Source organism: Aegilops tauschii, chromosome 6, assembly GCF_002575655.3.
Source record: "Aegilops tauschii subsp. strangulata cultivar AL8/78 chromosome 6, Aet v6.0, whole genome shotgun sequence".
Classification (NCBI taxonomy): domain Eukaryota; kingdom Viridiplantae; phylum Streptophyta; class Magnoliopsida; order Poales; family Poaceae; genus Aegilops; species Aegilops tauschii.
The window spans coordinates 431,685,696-431,697,878 of NC_053040.3; positions in this window are offsets into that span (position 1 = coordinate 431,685,696).

A 12,183-nucleotide genomic window follows, 5' to 3' on the forward strand; every position below is an offset into this window, starting at 1 on the left:
GAACAAGGCAATCAGACTATAATGCTTTATCACCCTCACTTAGCCATAGGTGTTCGACAATAAAAATTTAGGCGCAGCCCCTGGTATTCGGAAGTCCGAACTGGGGGATTCTGTAAACACCTGATCGGATAAAGACCGATTCACCGCGTAATGCGGAAAAAACCTCTAGCGATTTGAAACCTCTGAAGAGCTGACCGGCTCTCACCGTATCATGAAAGTCAGTTTTCGGCTTTCTCTACTGAGGTTCTCATCCGGATGAACCAGGGCACAATCGCAGTAGTTCTCCCTTTACTACCCTAGCCGATATAGCGGAACATAAGGAAGTAAGCACAGGAGCTGGGCAACCCAACTATTGACCAAAGACATGATTCGAAGCCAATGCATATAGTGCTAAATTCGGGGTGCCGAACTATACCGTAAAAAGTGTTCGGACTTTGTTGCCGTAGTGCGGGGTGCTATAAAGCCCCTGGCAAATATGAAACGTACCAGAGTGTACGGGTGCTAACTGATAAGGTTGTCAATAGAAAAAGGAAAATAAACAAAGAGCAAAAGGTAATTAGCTGGGGCCCTAAAATTTCCGCCGCAAAATTGTTTCCATTGCAATTTTATTAATACGTCAAAGCGCATTGATACAAATAGTGCGATAAGCAACAGGCTATTTGACATGCCATGACCAAGGGAGAGCTGCGTGTGGGTCCTGAAAACAGGTAGAGTGATCGTTAAAGAAAACACCTAGAAATTTCCCGGTATGCTTGTGCTTCTTGCCAGCTTGGTGTGTTTATCCTTTGACAGGACCGGTGATCAAGCCATCAGGGAAAGCCTGTGGAAAAGGGACCTGAAAAGGGGAAAGATAAACAGTGAAAGTATATGTGTCCGGGAGCGGTCGAGCCGTACTATGGATCACAAGGTAGGTATGCCTCCATCTACGCCCATGGTATTTTGAGTGCGTAGTTATGTACGCGCGGTATGAATGCCGTCACTTGATTGGGGCTGGGACGGAGGCCGAGTTGCTAGTCGAGCTCTTGACGAGCCGAGCTGTCCTGCTGCAGAATGGTCCGGACCCTCTTAACGGTGTCCGGGGGCTTGGCAGCCGAGTTAAGGTTCTGCTTGAGAAGGCCGCTCTGTACTTCTGCTGCTAAGGCAGCGGTGCGCTCTTCTGTACTGAGGGAGCGTTCCATGTTTCCATTAACTGTTATGACGCCGCATGGCCCGGGCATCTTGAGCTTGAGGTAAGCATAATGAGGAACCGCATTGAATCGAGCAAATGCGGTTCATCCGAGCAGTGCGTGATAGCCGCTGCGAAAAGGAACGATATCAAAGATTAACTCTTCGCTTCAGAAGTTGTCCGGAGATCCGAAGACAACCTCTAGCGTAATTGAGCCCGTGCAGCGGGCCTCTACACCTGGTGTAAGGGCATATTTGTCCCTAAGATGTTTTGGTGATTGATGACAATGCTTTTGCGGACTAATCGTGTGCATTGAGTGTTTTCAGAGATTCATCCTTTTGGCACGAGATGATTCCCTCCCCTCGGAGCTTGAAGCGAAGACGGTGTAGTCCTTTCGAATTAGTTTGGTGGACTAGTTTCATAGGGATCACCGTACTATCAAGAGGGGGTCCGCTTTGGAAAGGCTAGGGCGGAATCATCACATACACTTCCTTTGCCCCCCTCCGAGCCTTTCCGCTTCTATGATGGGCTTGTTCCCCTTCTGAGTGTGCCTTCTCTGGTCCCAGCGGTAGTACCGCGGGCCGGAGCGGTAGTACCGCTTATGGCTACAAGCGGTAGTACCGCTCTAAGAGCGATAGTACCGCTCTAGAGCCGTAGTACCGCTCTAGAGCCGTAGTACCGCTGGTAGCCCCCAGCCGTAGTACCGCTGCGGTCTCGTGCTAGTACCGCCTCGATTCGAGGGGTCTTTTTTCGTGTCGGGTTTTACGGAACTAGTCGCGGCAGTGGGGGCCGTAGTACCGCTCATATGCGGTAGTACCGCCCTGACCACCGCGGTAGTACCGCTCTGGGCCCAGCGGTAGTACCGCCCGGGGAGCGGTAGTACCGCTGTGATCAGCGGTAGTACCGCTCTGGGCCCAGCGGTAGTACCGCCCGGGGAGCGGTAGTACCGCTGTGATCAGCGGTAGTACCGCTCTCTGCGGGGCTGGTGTGGGGGGTAACGGTTGGATTGTTCCCCCCACTATATAAGGAGGTCTTCTTCCCCAAAGTTGACTTACCTCTTCCCCCAAAAGCTCCATTGTTGCTCCAAGCTCCATTTTCGCCCGATCTCTCTCCCTAGCCAATCAAACTTGTTGATTTGCTCGGGATTGGTTGAGAAGGCCACGATCTACACTTCCACCAAGAGAAATTTGATCCCCCCACTTATCCCTAGCGGATCTTGTTACTCTTGGGTGTTTGAGCACCCTAGACGGTTGAGGTCACCGCGGAGCCATAGTCCATTGTGGTGAAGCTTTGTGGTGTCGTTGGGAGCCTCCAATTAAGTTGTGGAGATTGCCCCGACCTTGTTTGTAAAGGTCTGGTCGCCGCCTTCAAGGGCACCAATAGTGGAATCACGGCATCTCGCATTGTGTGAGGGCGTGAGGAGAATACGGTGGCCCTAGTGGCTTCTTGGGGAGCATTGTGCCTCCACACCGCTCCAACGGAGACGTACTTCCCCTCAAAAGGAAGGAACTTCGGTAACACATCCTCGTCTTCACCGGCTCCACTATTGGTTATCTCGTCCCTTTACTTTCGCAAGTTTACTCGTGTTATATCTCTTATTTGCTTGCATGCTTGTTGTCCGTGCATCATATAGGTTGCTCACTTAGTTGCATATCTAGAGAACCTATTTTGATGCAAAAGTTTAATTTGGTAAAGAAAAGCTAAAAATTGTTAGTTGCCTATTCACCCCCCTCTAGTCAACTATATCGATCCTTTCAATTGGTATCAGAGCCTCGTCTCTTTATTAAGGACTTTACCGTCCAAAGAGTATGGTTGACGTCGTAGACGGCGTGGAGGAGCACTCCGGTGTGAATCCGGTCTCGTCTACGGGAGATGGGGAACCACAGTCTCTCGTGAGGAATTCAATGTGGCGTTGGACACATTGAAAACCTCCATGACGACCGAGGTCGAAAGCATGTTTAATAAATTCTTAGAAGGGCTTAAACTTACCGCCGCACCGTTGAAAGTGGGTGATCCCGCTAACAAGGTGACGGATGCTACGTCCGACAAGGGGGAAGCTACTAGCGAGAAAGCTCCTTTTTCTAGTGGTAAAAATGGGACCGGCATCTTTGCCCATGTGGAACCTCCACCTATCTATGGTGGACCGCTCCCTTCCACTCATTTGAATCATGCCGGCCCGACCCCTAAGATTGAGAAGAATGTAGATTTTGATTCTTGGGTCTATCGTTTTAAGCGTCATTTAAATCATGTGAACACTAACCTTTGGAGAATCATTGAAGAAGGTTTTTATCCGCATGACCGAAGTAACTTCACTCCTAGAGAAGTTGTGGATCATCAATTCAATGAGAATGCTCTCTTCATCATCCAAGAAGCAATCCCACCCGAAGATCTTCCTCATCTCCGGCCTTACACCGTGGCCAAAGATGCTTGGCTCCAAGTTGTTTCCCTCTATCGGGGAAGCGCAAGCATTCAACGCTCCAACTATGAAGTGGTGCAAGATGAAGCCGACGAGTTTGCAATGAAAGAAGATGAAGAACCTCGTGAGCTTTTTCGGAGAGTAACCAAACTCGCGGTCTCTCTCCGAGATCATGGAAGTAAGGACACGGATGACAATTGGATCAAGCACAAATTCCTCAAGGCAATGATGCCCTACCACAAAGCCATGTCCTCCGTAATTCGTCAAAGTCCGGACTTCCACACCTCGTCATCAAGTGAAGTTTTGGATGAGTTTGTTGCTATGAGCATCTTGGACAAGACCGCCGACAATGCGGTTCTTCGCTCTCAAAGAGTAAAGAAGCCCAACCTTGCTCTAAGGGCCAAGGTTAGTATGGAGGAAGAGGATGAAGAGGAAGAAGAGGAGGTCAACCTCGAAGATACGAATTATGCCTATCATGAACACATGGCTCTTGCTTCAAGGCAATTTTGGAGCAAGAAGAACACAAGGCCAAACTTCAACAAGAGCAATTCAAGTGGCGCAAAGGGCAAGCAACGAGTGAGGACTTGCTTCAATTGTGGTAATGTGAGCCACTTTGTTGCGGAGTGCCCCTACGAGAAGAGGGAAGACAATGGTGGCAAGCTCATTAGAAAGGACAAGGCCAAGTCGTTCCCCAACAAGAGCAACTTCACCAAGAAGACTTCTCCCAAGGCGTTGGTGGTACAAGAAGAGTACAATGAGGATGATGACGATGATGAAGATGGTGAGTCGGTTGCCATGGCCTCCGTTGCCATTGCGAAGACTCCACGGGTGTCTCTCTTCGACTCACCCAATGAGAACATCACCGCCAAGTGCCTCATGGCTAAAGCCACCAATAAGGTAACCTCCAACATCAAAACTACCATCATTAATCATCCTTCTTCGACGGATAGCATTGATGAACATGAGGGGACAAATGTGGAGGAAAATGAGTTTGAGATCTTTATGGGTAAACTCAAGGGTAAATCCAAGAAGCACTTCGTTGCTCTCTTGGAACAACTTGGTGAAGCCAATGACATGATTGAGGCTCACGAAGATACCATCTCTAAGATGGAGGGGCATAGTCGTGACTATGCCGATGAGATTTTGGATCTTTCCAATGCTCTTGACGAAGAGCGTGGTCTTCGTTTGGCTCTTGAGGAGTCATACAACGATGATCATGCTAAGTTAAAGAAAGATCTTGATCATTCTCTTGTTGTGTCTCGTGTGCTAAACTCCGAGAAGGAAAAACTTGGGGTTGATCTTGCTAGACTTAAAGAGGAGTTTGACATTCTCGACAAGGCTCACAAAGTCTTGAAGGGCGTTCATGCTACCCTCAAGGAGTCTCATGATCAACTCCAAGTAAAGCTAACTAAGGAGAAAGCCACCTTTCCTCATATGGTGTTAATTGATAATGCAAATGCTACTAACCCTTGTTGTGAGCATGTGCATCTTGTTGAGGAGAATGCTAAGTTGAAGGAGAAACTTGAGAAAGGCCTTGTGTCATGCATACAAGGTGAGAAGAACCTCAACGACCTTTTGAGAAACCAAAAGGAAGTTGTGGCCAAGGAGGGGATTGGGTTCGCACCCAAGCCCAAGAACAAGAAGAAGAATGACAAGACCAAACGACCTCCTCCTCTCAAGCAAACTTTTGTGAAGGAGGGAGAGGGTGCTTCCAAGGATAAGAAGAACAATGCGAAGGGTGACGGTGTCAAGAAGGGCAATACCACCCCATCCAACAAAGCCGGCGACTTTAATCCTTCTTATGTGTTATGCCGTGAAAGTGATGGGCATGTTTATGCCAAATTTGTTGGTTCTCCTAATTAGTATATTGAATGGTCCATTTGGGTTCCTAAGACCCTTGTTACTAACATCAAAGGACCCATTACAAAATGGGTACCTAAAACCAAGCATTGATCTCTTGTAGGTGTTTGCTTCCGGTGGGGGATCATGGTTGCTCGATAGTGGAGCTACAAATCATATGACCGGAAGCAAGGACTTGGTGGTGGACGTGCACAAGATTCCATCTATGCCCACCAATGTCGAGTGGGGTGATGCCTCGTCTTCTAAGGTATTGGGACTCGGCAAAGTTTTCATCTCTCATGATCTCATGATCGAGAAGGTCATGCTAGTTGAGTCCCTTGCATACAATTTACTTTCCGTTCGTCAACTTGCTACCATGGGCTTTGCCACTTTCTTTGATATTGATACCGTGGCCCTCTTGTGGAGCAAGACTCTTAAAGTAGCCTTTGTTGGCCATGTCGAGAATGGTCTCTATGTGATTAACTTTTCGGAGCGACCAACTAAGACCGCGACATGCCTAATGGCTAAAGTTGACATGGGATGGCTTTGGCATCGCCGTTTAGCCCATGTCAATATGAGATATTGCAAAGTCTTCTCAAGGGGGACCATGTCCGTGGACTAACGAACGTTAGTTTTGCTAAAGATCGTGCTTGCAGTGCTTGTATCGAAGGAAAGCTTCATGAGAAGGCTCATCCTCCCACGACTCTCATTTACTCGAAGAGGCCTTTGGAGCTCCTTCATTTGGATCTCTTTGGGCCTCCATCCTTTGATAGTCTTGGGGGTAGAAAGTATTGCTTGGTAATTGTGGATGACTATTCAAGATACACTTGGGTGTATTTCTTCAAGAGCAAGAGTGAGACCCAACAAACCGTCATTGACTTTGCAAATGAAGCCCAACGTCAACACAACGCAAGATCTTGACAATAAGAAGTGACAACGGCACCGAGTTCAAAAACTACACCTTGGATGAGTTTCTTAGTGATGAGGGGATCAAGCATCAATATTCCGCACCTTACACCCCTCAACAAAATGTTGTTGCGGAGAGGAAGAACCGGACGTTGATGGATGCGGCAAGGACCATGATGGCGGAGTTCAAGTCTCCATACAACTTTTGGGCCGAAGGCATCAACACCGCGTGTCATGCTTCAAATCGGCTCTATCTCCGCAAAGGCTTGAACAAGACTCCATATGAGATACTCACCGGTAACAAGCCCAACCTCAAGTACTTTCGGGTGTTCGGGTGTAAGTGTTTCATTCTCAAGAAAGGTGTTCATTTGTCTAAATTTGAGTCTAGAGCTCATGAGGGCATATTTGTTGGTTATGCTACAAACTCCCATGCTTACCGTGTTCTCAATAAGTCTACGGGACTTATTGAGGAGACGTGTAACGTGGAGTTTGATGAGAATAACGGCTCCCAAGTGGAGCAAAGTGGTACTTGTGATGTAGGTGATGAAATTCCTCCCCAAGCCATAAGAAGAATGGGTGTTGGTTATATCCTACCCATTGAGGAACCCCTTGTGGCTGAAGGAGAAGGACAATGCTCCACTCAAGTGGAGGCATCACCAACCCAAGACCCACACGCTTCCGAAGAACAAAGTGAAGGCTCTCAACCTCATGAACAAGATCAAGGGCAAGATCAACCTCAAGATGGTGGTGATCCACCAAATGATGCCCAAGGTCAAGTTCTCCCCCTCGAGCAAGTTCAAGATCAAGGATAAGCTCAAGACGACGCTCAAGATGATCAAGTAACCCCTCCTCTTTTCACTTCCGAGGAGGAATTGGAGCGTCGTGCCGCCAAGATCGCTTCCAAGCTCACCACCAAAGGTCATCTCATGGATAATGTGGTTGGAAGCCTAAGAAAGGGGGTAAGCACTCGTAGACAATTAGCAAACTATTGTGAACATCATGCGTTTGTTTCTTGTGTCGAACCCCAAAAGGTTTATGAAGCGCTCGAGGACCCGGATTGGCTCAATGCCATGCATGAAGAACTCAACAACTTCGAACATAACCAAGTGTGGAAATTAGTGCCAAGGCCAACCGAGAACCATAATGTCATAGGAACCAAGTGGATATTCAAGAACAAGCAAGATGCTCATGGGATCATTTTTCGCAACAAGGCTCATTTGGTGGCACAAGGCTACTCCCAAGTCGAGGGTATCGACTACGGTGAAACCTTTGCCCCCGTCGCTCGCCTTGAATCTATTCGTTTGTTGATTGCTTATGCTTCTCATCATAATTTCACGTTGCAACAAATGGATGTGAAGAGTGCTTTTCTTAATGGTCCCATAAATGAGTTGGTGTATGTCAAACAACCCCCCCCCCGGGTTTGAAGATCCCTATTTCCCTGATCATGTGTATCAACTCCACAAGGCGCTCTATGGCCTTAAACAAGCCCCACATGCGTGGTATGAGCATCTTACGGAGTTGTTACAAGATCGTGGATTCGAAATCGGGAAAATCGACCCCACTCTTTTTACTAAGAAGGTCAAAGGGGAGTTGTTTGTGTGCCAACTATACGTTGATGATATTATTTTTGGTTCCCCTAACAAAGCCATCAATGAAGAATTTGCCGCTCTCATGACCTCAAAGTTCAAGATGTCTATGATGGGAGAGTTGAAGTTCTTTCTCGGATTCGAAATCAAACAAAGAAGAGAAGGAAACTTCATCAACCAAGCCAAATACACTCAAGACATGCTAAAGAGATTCAAGCTAAGTGATGTCAAGCCGGCTTCCACTCCAATGCCCACCAAGTGCCAACTTGACATTGATCCCAATGGTAAAGCGGTGGATCAAAAGGCATATCGCTCCATGATTGGATCCTTGCTTTACCTTTGTGCATCTAGACCGGATATCATGTTGAGTGTGGGAATTTGTGCACGGTTTCAAGCCGCACCTAAGGAAAGCCACTTTGTGGCGGTCAAGCGAATCTTTCTATTTTGCTCATATCCCAAACTTTGGCTTATGGTACCCAAGAGGAGCAAACTTCAAGCTTGTAGGTTATTCGGACTCTGATTGGGCGGGAGACAAAGTGGATAGGAAGTCCACTTCCGGAGGGTGCCAATTTCTTGGCTGCTCTTTGGTAAGTTGGTCTTCTAAAAAGCAAAGTTGTGTGTCTCTCTCGTCCACCGAAGCGGAGTATGTGGCGGCCGGGAGTTGCTGTGCACAACTCTTATGGATGAGGCAAACTTTAAAGGATTACGGTGTCATTTATGACAAAGTGCCTCTTTGGTGTGACAATGAAAGTGCCATCAAGATTTCTCTCAACCCGGTGCAACACTTCAAGACGAAGCATATTGAGATTCGGTATCACTTCATCCGGGATCATATTAGGCGAGGGGAGATCGAGCTCAACTATGTCAACACTCATGATAACCTTGCAGATATTTTCACGAAGCCATTGGATGAAGCAAGATTTCGCGAGTTAAGGCATGAGCTAAATATCATTGATTCGAGCAATGTGGTTTGAACCTTTGCACACCCCTCACATTCATCATGCATTCTTGTCTAGGTGTAGGCATGGACTTAGGGGGAGTGTTGTTCTCTCAATGAACTCTTCCTCCCCCCACAATGCATAAACTAATCTCACTCTTTCACATTAGCCATTTTTGATGGTACTTGTGCTTCAAAGACGAGTTTTAGTCATGGGCCCAAGGATAATTCTTCGCGGTGCCATACCAATTGACTCAAACATAGGTGGCCTCGGCCACCGCCCTCTCGTGTAGAGGTGTGTGGTTCTTGTTCTCGTGCTGGTGCTCTTGTTGCTTTGTGTTGGTTTTCTCCTCTTGCCGTCGTTTCCCTTCTTTTCTTTTTGTGCCATAGGTGTTGAGTCTTGTTTTGAGTTGCGCTGGGCGGTACTACCGTTGTGAAGGCGCGGTACTACCGCTGGAGCGGTACTACCGCCCATCACCATGGTACTACCGCTGAGGGGCGGGGCCAGGGGGTTAAGTCGTGGAAGGGGTGGTTTCCTCCCCCATACCCATTTGCTTCGTCCCCTCGTTCCTCTTCCTCTCTCTCCAGCGCCATCTCGCCGCGGGAGGGCTCCGGCGGCCCTCCGTCTCCGGACCGTTCCTCTCCATTTCCTTCGGTGGAGTCGATCCCCACCTCGTCCTCTTGCCATGGATGCCGGTATTGCCCCCGTTCCTCTCCTCTTCTTGTCTAGTTTTCAGTTCTCGCGTTTTAGGGGCAATAGTGGTTGCATCTCTAGATTTTTGGCCAAATGTAGGCTTGAGTAGGTTGGAGAAGGCAACTAGACTCTTTGGATTGATATTTGGTAGGTTTATTTTTGAATTTGGCATCCCCGGTAGTGCCGGATCTGACCACGGCAGTAGGAATCCTCTGTGCCCCGTCTCGGGCGGTACTACTGCCCATCTGGCGCGGTACTACCGCTGGAGCGGTACTGCCGCTGTGGAGGCGCGGTACTACCGCTGGTGCGGTACTACCGCTGGTGCGGTACTACCGCTGGTGCGGTACTGCCACTGTGCAGGCACGGTACTACCGCCGGATGCCCAGTTCCATCGTTTCCTACCACATGTTGATCCATATTTGTTGTGTTTATTTGGTTTTGATCGTTCCTTCTGGTTGTTTCGTGTGTTCGTATGTTTGGTTCCAGGTGATGAACATCCTGAGCAGCAAGTGTGCCGTGTCAACCCCGGGTGTTCAACATCAAAGCGGTACCGCACATCTGAGGCTGCAGATGGTTCTTCCAGTGCTCCACCGCCGCCAGTGGGTGCTTCCTCAAGTGCCAATCCTCCTCTCAAGAAGAAGACTGCCAACAGGCCGAAGCCAAGTGGCAAGAAGGTGACTGAGATGACTAGCAAGGAATTCTGGGACAGGCGTTGCCGCAACCCATATGAGAAAGACCAAGAACCCAACCTTGTCAATCGCCCGTTCTGGAACCGGTTTCAGTATGCCACCTACTTTGACGTGATCAAGTCTAAGAAGAACCTCTTTGTCAATGTTCATTCCATCAACACGGATGCTATGGAGAAGGACCCTGAGTACTTTGGTGATGCCCTTCAGATGTGCTCTCAGTTGAACATTCTCAGGATCATGCAGTTCAACAAGGACTTTGATGCAGATTTGCTGGCTTAGTTCTTTGCCACTGTTCACCTAGGAACTGATGAAGACAGGACTCTGACTTGGATGACTAATGGGAAGGTGCTAGCTGTCAAGTGGAAGGCCTTCATGGGGTTGCTAGAGGTGGAATATCAAGGGCTCGAGACTCCAGTCGGATTTCATCCTCACCACAATGTTACCTCCACTCACAAGCAAGCTCTCTGGCCCTACTGTACTCGGAAGGTCAACCCTGAGACCAGGAAGGAAACCTATGAGTTGTCTACCTATCTGGACATCCTTCACCGTATCTTCCGCGAGACTCCCTTCCCTCGTATCGGGAATCTGGACATGGTACACTCTTATCTCGTGGACATGCTTCTCTTCTGCCAGCGTGAGAAGGACGCAAACACTGGCGAGTCCCTGGACATCTCTCATGTTGTGTGGTCTGAACTTCTTGCTGCTATTTCTGAGCGCAAGTGCCCGATTTATGGTCCGTTCATTATGTTGCTCATTGAGAAGGCCTGGAGACGCACCTATCCTGAGGAGCACCTGGAAACTAGAGAGTTGGTTTCTCATGAGATCAAGCGTCTGAGGAAGAAGGATAATTGGGGCATTCCTAGATCTGGAGTTCCATCTTCTGCTGCTGCCATGGAGACCGAGGGCGAGACTGATGCCGATGATGACGATGCGGATTATGTGCCTTCTGGGACAGAGCCTTCTGCGGCAGAGCCCTCTTGGGAAAAGAAGCTCAAACACAAGATGAAGAAGCTGTTCTGCATGGAGTCTCACGGTCAGTACATGACTCATGTGGCTGAGAAGAAGGCAAGGCGGCGTCACAAGGAGCTTATGTGTCAGTTGGGTGCGACAGTCACCAGCGGCTCTGAGGGTCAGATCACTGAGGAGGAGGAGTGGATCCAGCAGCACTGTCCGTGGACTGATTCAGATGCCGAGCAGTTTCTGGCCGAGGACGGCGGTGCAGATGATCACGCAGAGTCCTGATGTTCGAGATCCTCAGCATGCTCTCACCTGGAGCCGTAGGTTAGCTCTTTGCCCCTTTGGTGTCTCGATGCCAAAGGGGGAGAGAGTTTAGGGATTTGCGTCGTTGTGTTGCGAGTGTGTCTTTGTCTTTGTGCTTTCGTTGTGTTTGCTACCTTATGCTTTGTTTGGTTTTGTGTTCAGTAAGACCTTAGTTCCAGTCATATGGTGTGAGACATATGCTACCTTATATGCTACCTTATCCTTATCATATCTTTATCTATGTCTCTAGTCATTTGGTATCTCATGAGTTGCATGCTTATTATGTTATATATCCTGCTCTATTGAATCTCGCTTAGGTTGTTGGTCTCTAAAATACAGGGGGCGTGTTGATCCTAATATGTGTGTCGTGCAGTCCAAAGCACTTATCTTGATGGCACACATGTAGGGGGAGCCCGTCTATATTTTAGAGATTTGGGGTTTGCTTATGTCCTTTGTCTTTTCCCGTTTGTGCAAATCCCGTATTGTCATAAATCCACCAAAAAGGGGGAGATTGTAAGGGCATATTTGTCCCTAAGATGTTTTGGTGATTGATGACAATGCTTTTGCGGACTAATCGTGTGCATTGAGTGTTTTCAGAGATTCATCCTTTTGGCACGAGACGATTCCCTCCCCTCGGAGCTTGAAGCGAAGACGGTGTAGTCCTTTCGAATTAGTTTGGTGGACTAGTTTC